Source organism: Haemaphysalis longicornis, unplaced genomic scaffold, assembly GCF_048455015.1.
Source record: "Haemaphysalis longicornis isolate Haplotype H1 unplaced genomic scaffold, Haemaphysalis longicornis Haplotype H1 scaffold_2, whole genome shotgun sequence".
Lineage (NCBI taxonomy): Eukaryota > Metazoa > Arthropoda > Arachnida > Ixodida > Ixodidae > Haemaphysalis > Haemaphysalis longicornis.
The window spans coordinates 126542774-126552255 of NW_027526295.1; the positions used below are offsets into that span (position 1 = coordinate 126542774).

Here is a 9482-nt window from a genome sequence, read left to right on the forward strand (position 1 = left end):
CGAAGGCTGTGCACCGAAAGGCTTTCCGGCCTTGACGACGAAATGTTAGCTAAGCAAATTCACCCTAATTGGACTTTGGGTATTCATCTAACTAGCAGCTGACCCCGCTAACACAATATTATTGTATTACGCGGCAGCTGTTTCTAGTAGGTAAAACGCCACTCAAAACAATGCAAAGCGCCTTACGAAATTCACACTTTACCAATGGACATCCGCATTGTATTGGGATGGAGTGATACAGAAGATCGCTGAGGGAACCAATACACCCTATTGAGTCGGCATGCATCGACGTGTTCTTGAGGCTAGATTTTCTCTCTTTCTGGGCAGGCGAAAACCACAATGTCCTGTCTCCAAAGTAGCAAAAGACGTGATCTAGCGAGGTTTCAGGTAGTGTGAAAGTGTTTATGCACACTAATCTAGGCCGAATGAAGTATTTGTGAACACACCCCGCGCCAAAAAAATGCTCGCTTCGTGCGTGAATACCGAATCGGATATGATACTGAAAGTTATTGTTTATGTGGTGCTATTTACAACTTCATTACTGAAGGAAACCCCATTCTGATCACAAACGCCGTTATTCGCAAATGTACGACCAACTGGCCCGAGGGTGATGTAAATGTAAGATTTACGCATGCTATTTCGTATAAGACCTGTGAATATGTTATTATTGTTGAACAATATTTACATTGTTTCGGCTGTATCATCTTTTTATGCTACCACCGCATACAAATAATGTTCCACAGTGGTGCAACTTGGTACTGTGAACCAAACACATGGCATTGAACGTCATTTCCGAGCTTTGCCCAACTGTACAAACGAAACCGTGCCTTTAAGAAAAAGAAATTCAGAACAATGACTACCACTAACTTCATCTAGAATGAAAGTATTGGAACGATAACTGATCATGAATATCCTTATATAGCAACAGAACTCCTGTTAACCATTCAATAGTCATGTTCACAATAAGCCAACTCTGAGTACAAGAAATCAACAATAAACCTGGTACAAAGGTAACCGAAAATTGGGTGGTTTAATACTAGTGAACTTCAGTTTATTGCCATTTGGGCAGATTGCTTGCCCTAATGTACAGTAAGCAAAGTAGGTATATTCAAAGTTGTGTAGATCGTAATGCAGCTCTACCTAATGCCAGTAAATACAGGGTGATCAAAGTTAGGCCGACAGGTTCTTCACAAATAGGCGCTAAGATTTACGCGAAGACGACCCCCACAGTGAGGTTATGCGCACAGCGGAAGACATAAATAGGAGGTATTTATTGATTTCGGGAGCTCAAATACTAAAATTGTGTAATTAACTTTTTATACGCTACAGTAACCAGGCGTGTTTGTACTCGAAAGTTAGACGCAATCATGTTTCTACGCAGCTTCAATTTCCAGAATTCTTCTAGCGCATCCGTAGTCCGAAATATCAAACGGCGAAGTGTAGCTGCCGTTCGCATGATCACGCATGCAAGACAGTCTGCGCCGCTGCAAAGCTCCTCCCTTGTGTGACATGCCTGCGGTGTAAAGTGTTTATTTCGACAACGGGGTGGAGGCACAGGAAAAAGTGATAACTGTCACCCATTCATTCTTGGCTGGCGTTATCGCAAACTGCAGAACTGGGAACCGCTATGGAAACACAGAACAAAAGGCAGGAGCTATGCGCCGGTCTTCACTTCTAGCAGGCGTAATTATGCGAACGGCAATTAAACTTCGCCGTTTCATATCTCGAACTACGGAGGGGTGAAGACACTTCTGCCAACTGAAACTGCTTATAAACACGATTGCGTCTGACCTTCAAATATGAATATGCCTTGTTACTGCAGGCAGCAAAAATTTATTTAGTTAACTATGCCACCTACATCAATATACCCTCCTAGTTATGTGTCCCCCAAGTCAGGCGCATAACCTGGCGGTAGAGGTGGTCTGTCTTCGCGTAAATCTAACCAGCTATTTTAAAAAAAACACTGTCGACTTAACTATGATCACCCTGCATATTGAATTGTGGTTTCTTTCTGACATAATTGTCTATTTGAAAGCGTCATATCCGATGCCAGCGGCCAAATCTGTTTGATGATGTTGATGATATAGCTTATTTCATCATTGAAATAGGACAATAATTATAACCTACGCAATTCGGGAAGGACTTGGGTGGCAGGCCGGGTAGTCATCAGAAACCAGGCAATAACAGACAATACGAAAATACACATCGAAACAAAAATAAAAACAAGTGAAGAACTGATTCGGGAGATTAAATTGTACATAAAGACACGTGGTAACCACACAGAAGAAGCTGCCGGCAAAAAAGTTATTATTGTCTTATCAAAATGTCATTTTTATATGTACCTTGACATTTTACTACAAGTGTCGCCATGAAGTTGGGTGAGCGCCACAGTAACATAGTTGACTCTAGTCCTACGTGCGTACTTAGTATTGCAGCCGGAAATCAAGTAAAGCCTTTTTAGTCGGCGAATATGGGTATGGATATACAACGGTTTCAAATTATTTGTCCAGAAATGTTCAGAATAATAGTTTCCCTCAACACAAACTCAAAGTTCAGGTGCAACAGGTTTTGAAACTTTTCTTGTGGAAGCTTCAAGCGCCCAATTTACGCAAACAAATACAACCAACCCCACCGAACTGTGACCCCATATATGCAGTGACCCAACGTCACAGTGACAGCTGTGGCCCCACGTGACCCCAAACATACTTGGCAGCCCATGAGACTACGTGTGAGAACAATGAGGTTTTGTGGTTGTAATTGAACTCCCCGGCCCATGAAGTTCCAGTGGAGGGCGAAATTCAATCGAGCACGTATCCAAAGGTGGACGTAACACAGGCGCTGTTACCTCAGACCTAAAAACACGTGTTGACGACTTTCACTAAGTGCTATGAGAGTAACAAACGCTCCCCCTGGCCGATAAGCCACCGCCACTGTTCCATAAATATAGGCGCGCTGTTTTGTCTGTGTCCTTTCATAACATGCTGTTTTGACGCCATGCTGCGATGTCGCTGCTGTTTTCTGACGCCACCCACTGGAAAAACGCTCGTCCGAGAGCAGCAAGCGTTATGCTCCTCACTTTAATGCTTTTCTCGCTATGCAGCCACGAATGTAGTATATGCAATGGCATGGCTGCAAATCAAATGGCAAGCGCATTTGCCGTGATAGGATATTGTGAAGAATTGGAATAGCACAGAATGACGACCGGGCTCTCAGTGCGTTTTTAATGGCGAAACGTTTTTGTAGCATACTGAGAACTGGTAGCCCAGTAGGAATACGGCACTTTGGATTGTCACAAGCAGTTTCTTTTGTGTATTTGTCCTTTAAAATACCACTAGCACGATTTTCCATTTGATTGGTTAAACCAAACGCTCTTCACCAATGTCTACAGAGCCTACACGCATAAGGATAATTTTTGGGTGCAACGTATTATAAGCTCGATTACTTCTTTATGTTTCAACAAACCACACTATATGACCACTTAACTTGTTCCGATCCAGGAGACTGGGATAGCCAAGCAACACCCGTAAGGTTGAAGTCCCCTAATAATAACACGTTATCTTGGAGACTAAACTTAGAATCAATGAAATTTCTTAGTTTTTTGGTTATGCCTAGAGAAGAATACGGCGCTCTATAAACCCCCCCCCCCCCCCCAATATACACACTTCGCTCGCTGAACCTAGCCCTAATCCAAAACATTTCTATGTCCCACTTATCATACAACACTGAAAACCTAATGTTGTCTTTAATAAGAAAAGCAAAACCACCACCTCTTCCGTGCCGGTCTTTTCTAACAATTTTGTAACATGGAGGTGTTACTTCCAAATCTGCTACATCGGTAAGTAACCGAGTCTCTGCTACGACCCTTACGTTCGGTTCATGCTGCAGAATTGCGGCGTAAACTGTATCAGATTTACCCAGCAAACTTCTCGCATTTAAATTATTAACCTTAACAGGTGCTCTTGGTCGCGGTTTGCGTCAGTCAGAGCTGGTGAGACCTGAGCTAGTATACCTGAACCGCTCGTTGGTGGCCTAATTCCAGCTTAAAGAACGTTGTGTACTTTGAGTCCATCGAAAATAATATAGCATTTGCTCACGTTTTTCTTTAGTCCGCTGATGAAATCCATACTTTTTTTCTGATTTCAACAACTCGTTTAGAGTAATCTTCGCTGATACTGAACTGTGTCTCCTTGAGTTTAGAGCAATTTTTTGGTATTTTCGTTTCTGCCTGAAATCTGCTACTTTCGAGACAACCGGTTTGTCTCTATCAGGTATTTTATTTCCTATACGGTGAATTCTCTCATTAGAGCTACACTTTGAGTGAAGTAATTTGCCAAAGATATCACCATTCACCTCTCTTAAAAGTACTGCCTCGTCGTCATATTATTCTTCTACTCCGCGTACAATAAGGTTGTTGCGTCTAGAAGTGCTTTCTATGTTGTCGATCTACCTGGCAAGAGCCGTCTATTCACTGTCATGGCGACCAACACTTAATTCTATCGTTGCAAGCCGGTAATTTATGCGTTTCACCCAACCCTTCAAGTTCTTTTTCAATAGCCTGGAGCCTAACCTGCATGTCAGAAATGCTGGCATACGTAGATGTCTGCTTTGCCTGAGCTTCATTAACTTTTGCTAGTCATTTACTCTGGTTACTTAATATTTCCTCCAGCATTTTTTAATCTTGTGCCCAGCAATTTCTTCGACGTCACTGGACAACTTCAGGGCACAGGGTAAGCCCTATACTTCCCATGCATTTTTGGCCATGTTGAGATAAATTTTTCTCGACAACTAATAAAGGTATCTACATAACGTATATATCATTTTATTTCAAGTTGTGTGCTCTTTTAACTGAACTAGAATTATGAATATCCTTAAAAAACGTTGTTTTGTATAGCGTTTTGTTCGTTAGTACCTACATTTTGGAGTAATTTTAGTATTAAATGTTGTGTAACAAAAAAAACTGTTCCGTGCATACTTTCAAGTCTCGTACAGCAGGTGTGACAAGTTATGTAGATGACAGGGGAAAAAAATCAGCTCGTTGTCCTGGAAGATATGGGAAATAATTGTACCTATGTATTAAAAAAACATGGTTTTGAAATAATTGAGTGTAAAGTAAAAAAGAGGTGAAAAAAGTACTTTTTTGCCAAAAACGCCACTGGAGCCATTTATTTAAAAAAATTCCCCCGCATTTCCCCGAGGGGAAGAATGTGAAAGTGCGAATGCACGGTTGTCGGCCCGCCTGCGGCGCTTGCGCTCGGCCCCCGCAGCCCACCGCCTCGCCGCCTTCTCTTCCATCTCTTCCATCGGGTTTGTAGTATCACGTGTACACCACGCAGTTATCAAGCCGCTATAACGCCGCTGAGTCGCCAACGCACGCCGCTGACGACGTAGTTTGAAGGCGTTAAAGATATAAGGCGCGTCACTAACACTGATATCACCGTCGCGTCCGTGGCTTGGTCGGTAGAGCGTCGCGCTGCGGCCGCAAAGTCCTCGGATCGAAACCTGGCGCCGGATGCTGTTTCTTTTTTAAATATAGAGGAGCACTGCGGACGCCGCCGCCGCCGACGCCGCCGCCGGCGGTGGATGGTTTGGGGTCGCTTATAAAGTGCATTCGGACGCCGCCGCCGCCGCCGGCGGGGGATGGTTTGGGGTCGCTTATAAAGTGCATTCGCACTTTATAAGCGACCCCAAACCATCCCCCGCCGGCGGCGGCGTCGGCGGCGGCGGCGTCCGCAGTGCTCTTCTATATTTAAAAAAGAAACAGCATCCGGCGCCAGGTTTCAATCCGAGGACTTTGCGGCCGCAGCGCGACGCTCTACCGACTAAGCCACGGACGCTTTTTTTTTCTTTCTTTATTGCCGGTCTTCGACAGTGCAACACAACATAAAGGTACTACAGAAAAAACACAATCTACAAAAAGGCCGCCATGCCATGATGGACTGGCGTTGTCATTTAAAATTCCCTAAGCATGGCGAGGGGTTCCACCCTTGGCAACCACTCAGGAACCGAAAACTTCGCTCTCTGAATTTCAATGAACTTGGAAACAGTTTCGCGGAAATATTGTCGCGTCGGCCGCGCGTCTACATCACAGTTGAGCCATGCCATGCGCGACCGCCAAATACTGTGCAGGCCCAACAACATGACGAGATCGTACGGCACCCCATCCTCTCTCTCGATACATAAAAACCATATTCCATGTGGGTTCAGTGGAAAGTCCTTTCGCAGTGTCCTTTGGAGGACATCCCATAGAAACACTGCTGCCCAACAATGGAGAAAGACATGCTCCACCGTTTCCGGTTGTTTGCAAATAGAGCAGTCAGTTCCCCATGGCATAGAAATCCCCTTACCCTCCATCCATATTGCAACTGAAAGCGTACCCGTGTGTAGTTTAAAAAAAGTTTAAATAAGAAAGACTTCGCTCCTGGTGATACTTCCATTCCCTTAACCCTTTTTAGAACATCTTGTCCTGGGCCTGCACAGTATAAAACTCTATACATTGGTACAGGTATGACCACATCGCATACGTCCTTATATAATTTTTTCCGGGTGACATTAGCCAAATAGTGCATCGAAAATCGAGCAAACAAAAACCGGGATGACACAACAATCTCTTTAAAGTATCCATAGATGCCCCCTGTCATACTACTCGTAGAAACTACGAATTCGGACAAAGCCCGCATTAGCCGCACTTGAAGTACTGTGCGCAGAAAAGGGTCTTGAACGTCCCGCAAAAACAGAAATCGATTCACAAGCTGTCTTACAAAAAGGTGCATCAGCCCAAAGCCACCATCGCGGGTTCGTCGAAACAAATTCATTCGACTGGTCCTCTCCCAAGTAGAAGCCCGCACAAATACAGCGAACACGCGGTGAAGTCGTTGTATATTCACCCGAGAACAATGCAGCGCTTGCATAACATACCATAATTTGCTAGCCAGAAAAATGTTGCACACAGTTGCCCTAGCAAACATAGACAAACCATTGGCTCTCCATTTATTCGCTTTCTCACGCAGCTCCTGAGCTTGCGCACGCCAGTAGGGCTCGCTGTCTCTGTAAAACTCCAGTGGAATACCCAAGTATTTCACTGGATGGGTGACCCAAGTGACATTGGCGAAAATGTCTAGGGTTGTCAGCCAATCACCATGCCAGAATCCCACACACTTTCCCCAGTTTACAAAGCTACCTGTTGCAACACCGAACCGTTTCACGATTTCTACGACAAGAGTGACGCTTTCCTTGTCTGAACAGAAAACTGCAACGTCATCAGCATAAGCGAGAAGCTTGACTTCAGAAGAGTGTACACGAAATCCTCGAACCTGGTTGTTTTGTATGATGGTTAAACACAACGTTTCTATGTAAATACAAAAAAGCAGAGGGCTGAGGGGGCAACCCTGACGCACCGAACGTTGCACGCTAATGGGCGCTCCCAGTGAACTGTTTACAATCAACCGCGTGGTGCACCGTCGATACGCCAGGCCAACACCCTCACTAATGACAGATCCCACATTTACATGGTCAAGAACAGAAAACAGAATATCATGGGACACACTAAGCCACGGACGCCACGCTGATATCAGTGTGAGTAACGCGCCTTATATCTTTAACGCATTCAAACTACGTCGTCAGCGGCGAGCGTTGGCGACTCAGCGGCGTTATAGCGGCTTGATAACTGCGTGGTGTACACGTGATACTACAAACCCGATGGAAGAGATGGAAGAGAAGGCGGCGAGGCGGTGGGCTGCGGGGGCCGAGCGCAAGCGCCGCAAGCGGGCCGACAACCGTGCATTCGCACTTTCACATTCTCCCCCTCGGGGAAATGCGGGGGAATTTTTTTAAATATAGAGGAGCACTGCGGACGCCGCCGCCGCCGCCGCCGCCGGCGGTGGATGGTTTGGGGTCGCTTATAAAGTGCATTCGCACTTAAAAGCACCAGCTTCGTAATCAGCGTCGAAGTCATTTCTTTTGCTTTTCAGCCTGTCGTCTGTCCTTCCTTGGCTATTTTTGTGCACCATGGTACAGATCTGTTCACAAAGTGTTTCGCTTGTGGTCAACATCTTTAAACCACTTGATAGTGGTGTTGAGCCCAGGTTTTGGTTTGAATGATTTCAAAATGCTGGCTCATGCGTTGTGCTATCATCATTTAATGAAAGAACAGCATCCAATGTTGCAATCATGAGAGTCTGAAGCCCAAAAAAAGATGTTTTTTTCGTGTGCAGCTTCGAAGGGCAAATGTGGAAAATACGTGCAACATGGTCTTTGGATTGCCCTCGCTGAAAAATCAGCTATGCAATGGTTGCTAAGAAATTTCTGAATACAGCTGGTTCCAGAAAAGCGTTTTGATCTGGAACTGGAGGTTTTTTGATGAAAAAAATGAAAATAAATACTGAGCACATTCTTAAAAAGTATGAGGGCGTTTACTACTTGCTTACGGGAAAACTATTTTTTAGCGAGAAATAAGACCTTTTAAGGCAAGTGTGAATATGGAAAATGTGCACAAAGAACTGAACTTCCCTAATTGCAAAGGAAAACAAAGAGTCATTTTTTGTAAATTTCGCCTTACTCTGTGCCCTTCAGTAACAGGCTTACAACATAAAACACTCTCATTTGAGGAACCAAGAACAGTATGTGGACATGGCAGCACTATCAGGCAGATACAGTTACTACGAAAGCCACACTTTCTGTCACCAACCTGCACAAGTAGAGGCATGTAAGGCGACATTGTCATGGCGGTGCTGCCGTGTCCACTGAAGGTTGAAGCAGTGGCCCTTGCTTTTATGTGCTCCGGGTGGCTTGCTACCGGGGAGGCCAAGGACGTCATCGTGCTCCAAAGGGGTGCGCAGTCGACGACGTCCACGTTGCACAGCATCGTTGCCGCCACATGCGATGTAGTTGCGCACTGGATGCGTTCCTTTGAGGGTTGGTGCGCACTCTCCATCGGAGCCCATTGGTCCTGTTGTCCGGCGATAACAAGGGCCTCTGCTCTGTCCGCGAAGAACCATTTCGTTAAAACCTGCACATGTTGAGGAACGTAAAGCGACATCGTCATGGCGGTGCTGCCGTGTCCATACAGGGACACTAACAGGGAAACTTCATACAGGGATACTAACACTTAGAACATGGTCAGAAGAAAAGGGATTATAGACACCATGGCGTGCAGACTGCATAATTTGCAAACAACTGGTGAACATAAACAACGTTTTAATACACTGTTGGGTGGCGGTACAGTTTTGAGATGTGATGCGAACAACAGCAGAAAAAGACTTTCAACTTAATTCACACGGTATCCGGTAGCGTTGAACAGAGAATAAAGAAGAGGTCCCCTACGACTCAGTCATGCTTTTGGGCCTCTATAGCATCTGGTGTGCGCGCATGGCCTGGCCTGGCTCCATGGTGACGCGGACGCTCGCGCGGCGTGGCAGTTACTGCGGGAAAGCATTAGACATTTTGTTCAGTGTTGAGGGGCCAAGAATGCTACAGTCAGTTCCTGA

General features: G+C 45.2%; 1 pseudogene; it reads right to left on the reverse strand.

Moving 5' to 3' along the window:
• Positions 1-3975: 3975 nt before the first annotated feature.
• On the reverse strand, positions 3976-9061 carry LOC144167371 (uncharacterized; annotated as a pseudogene).
• Between the last annotated feature and the right edge of the window lie 421 nt (positions 9062-9482).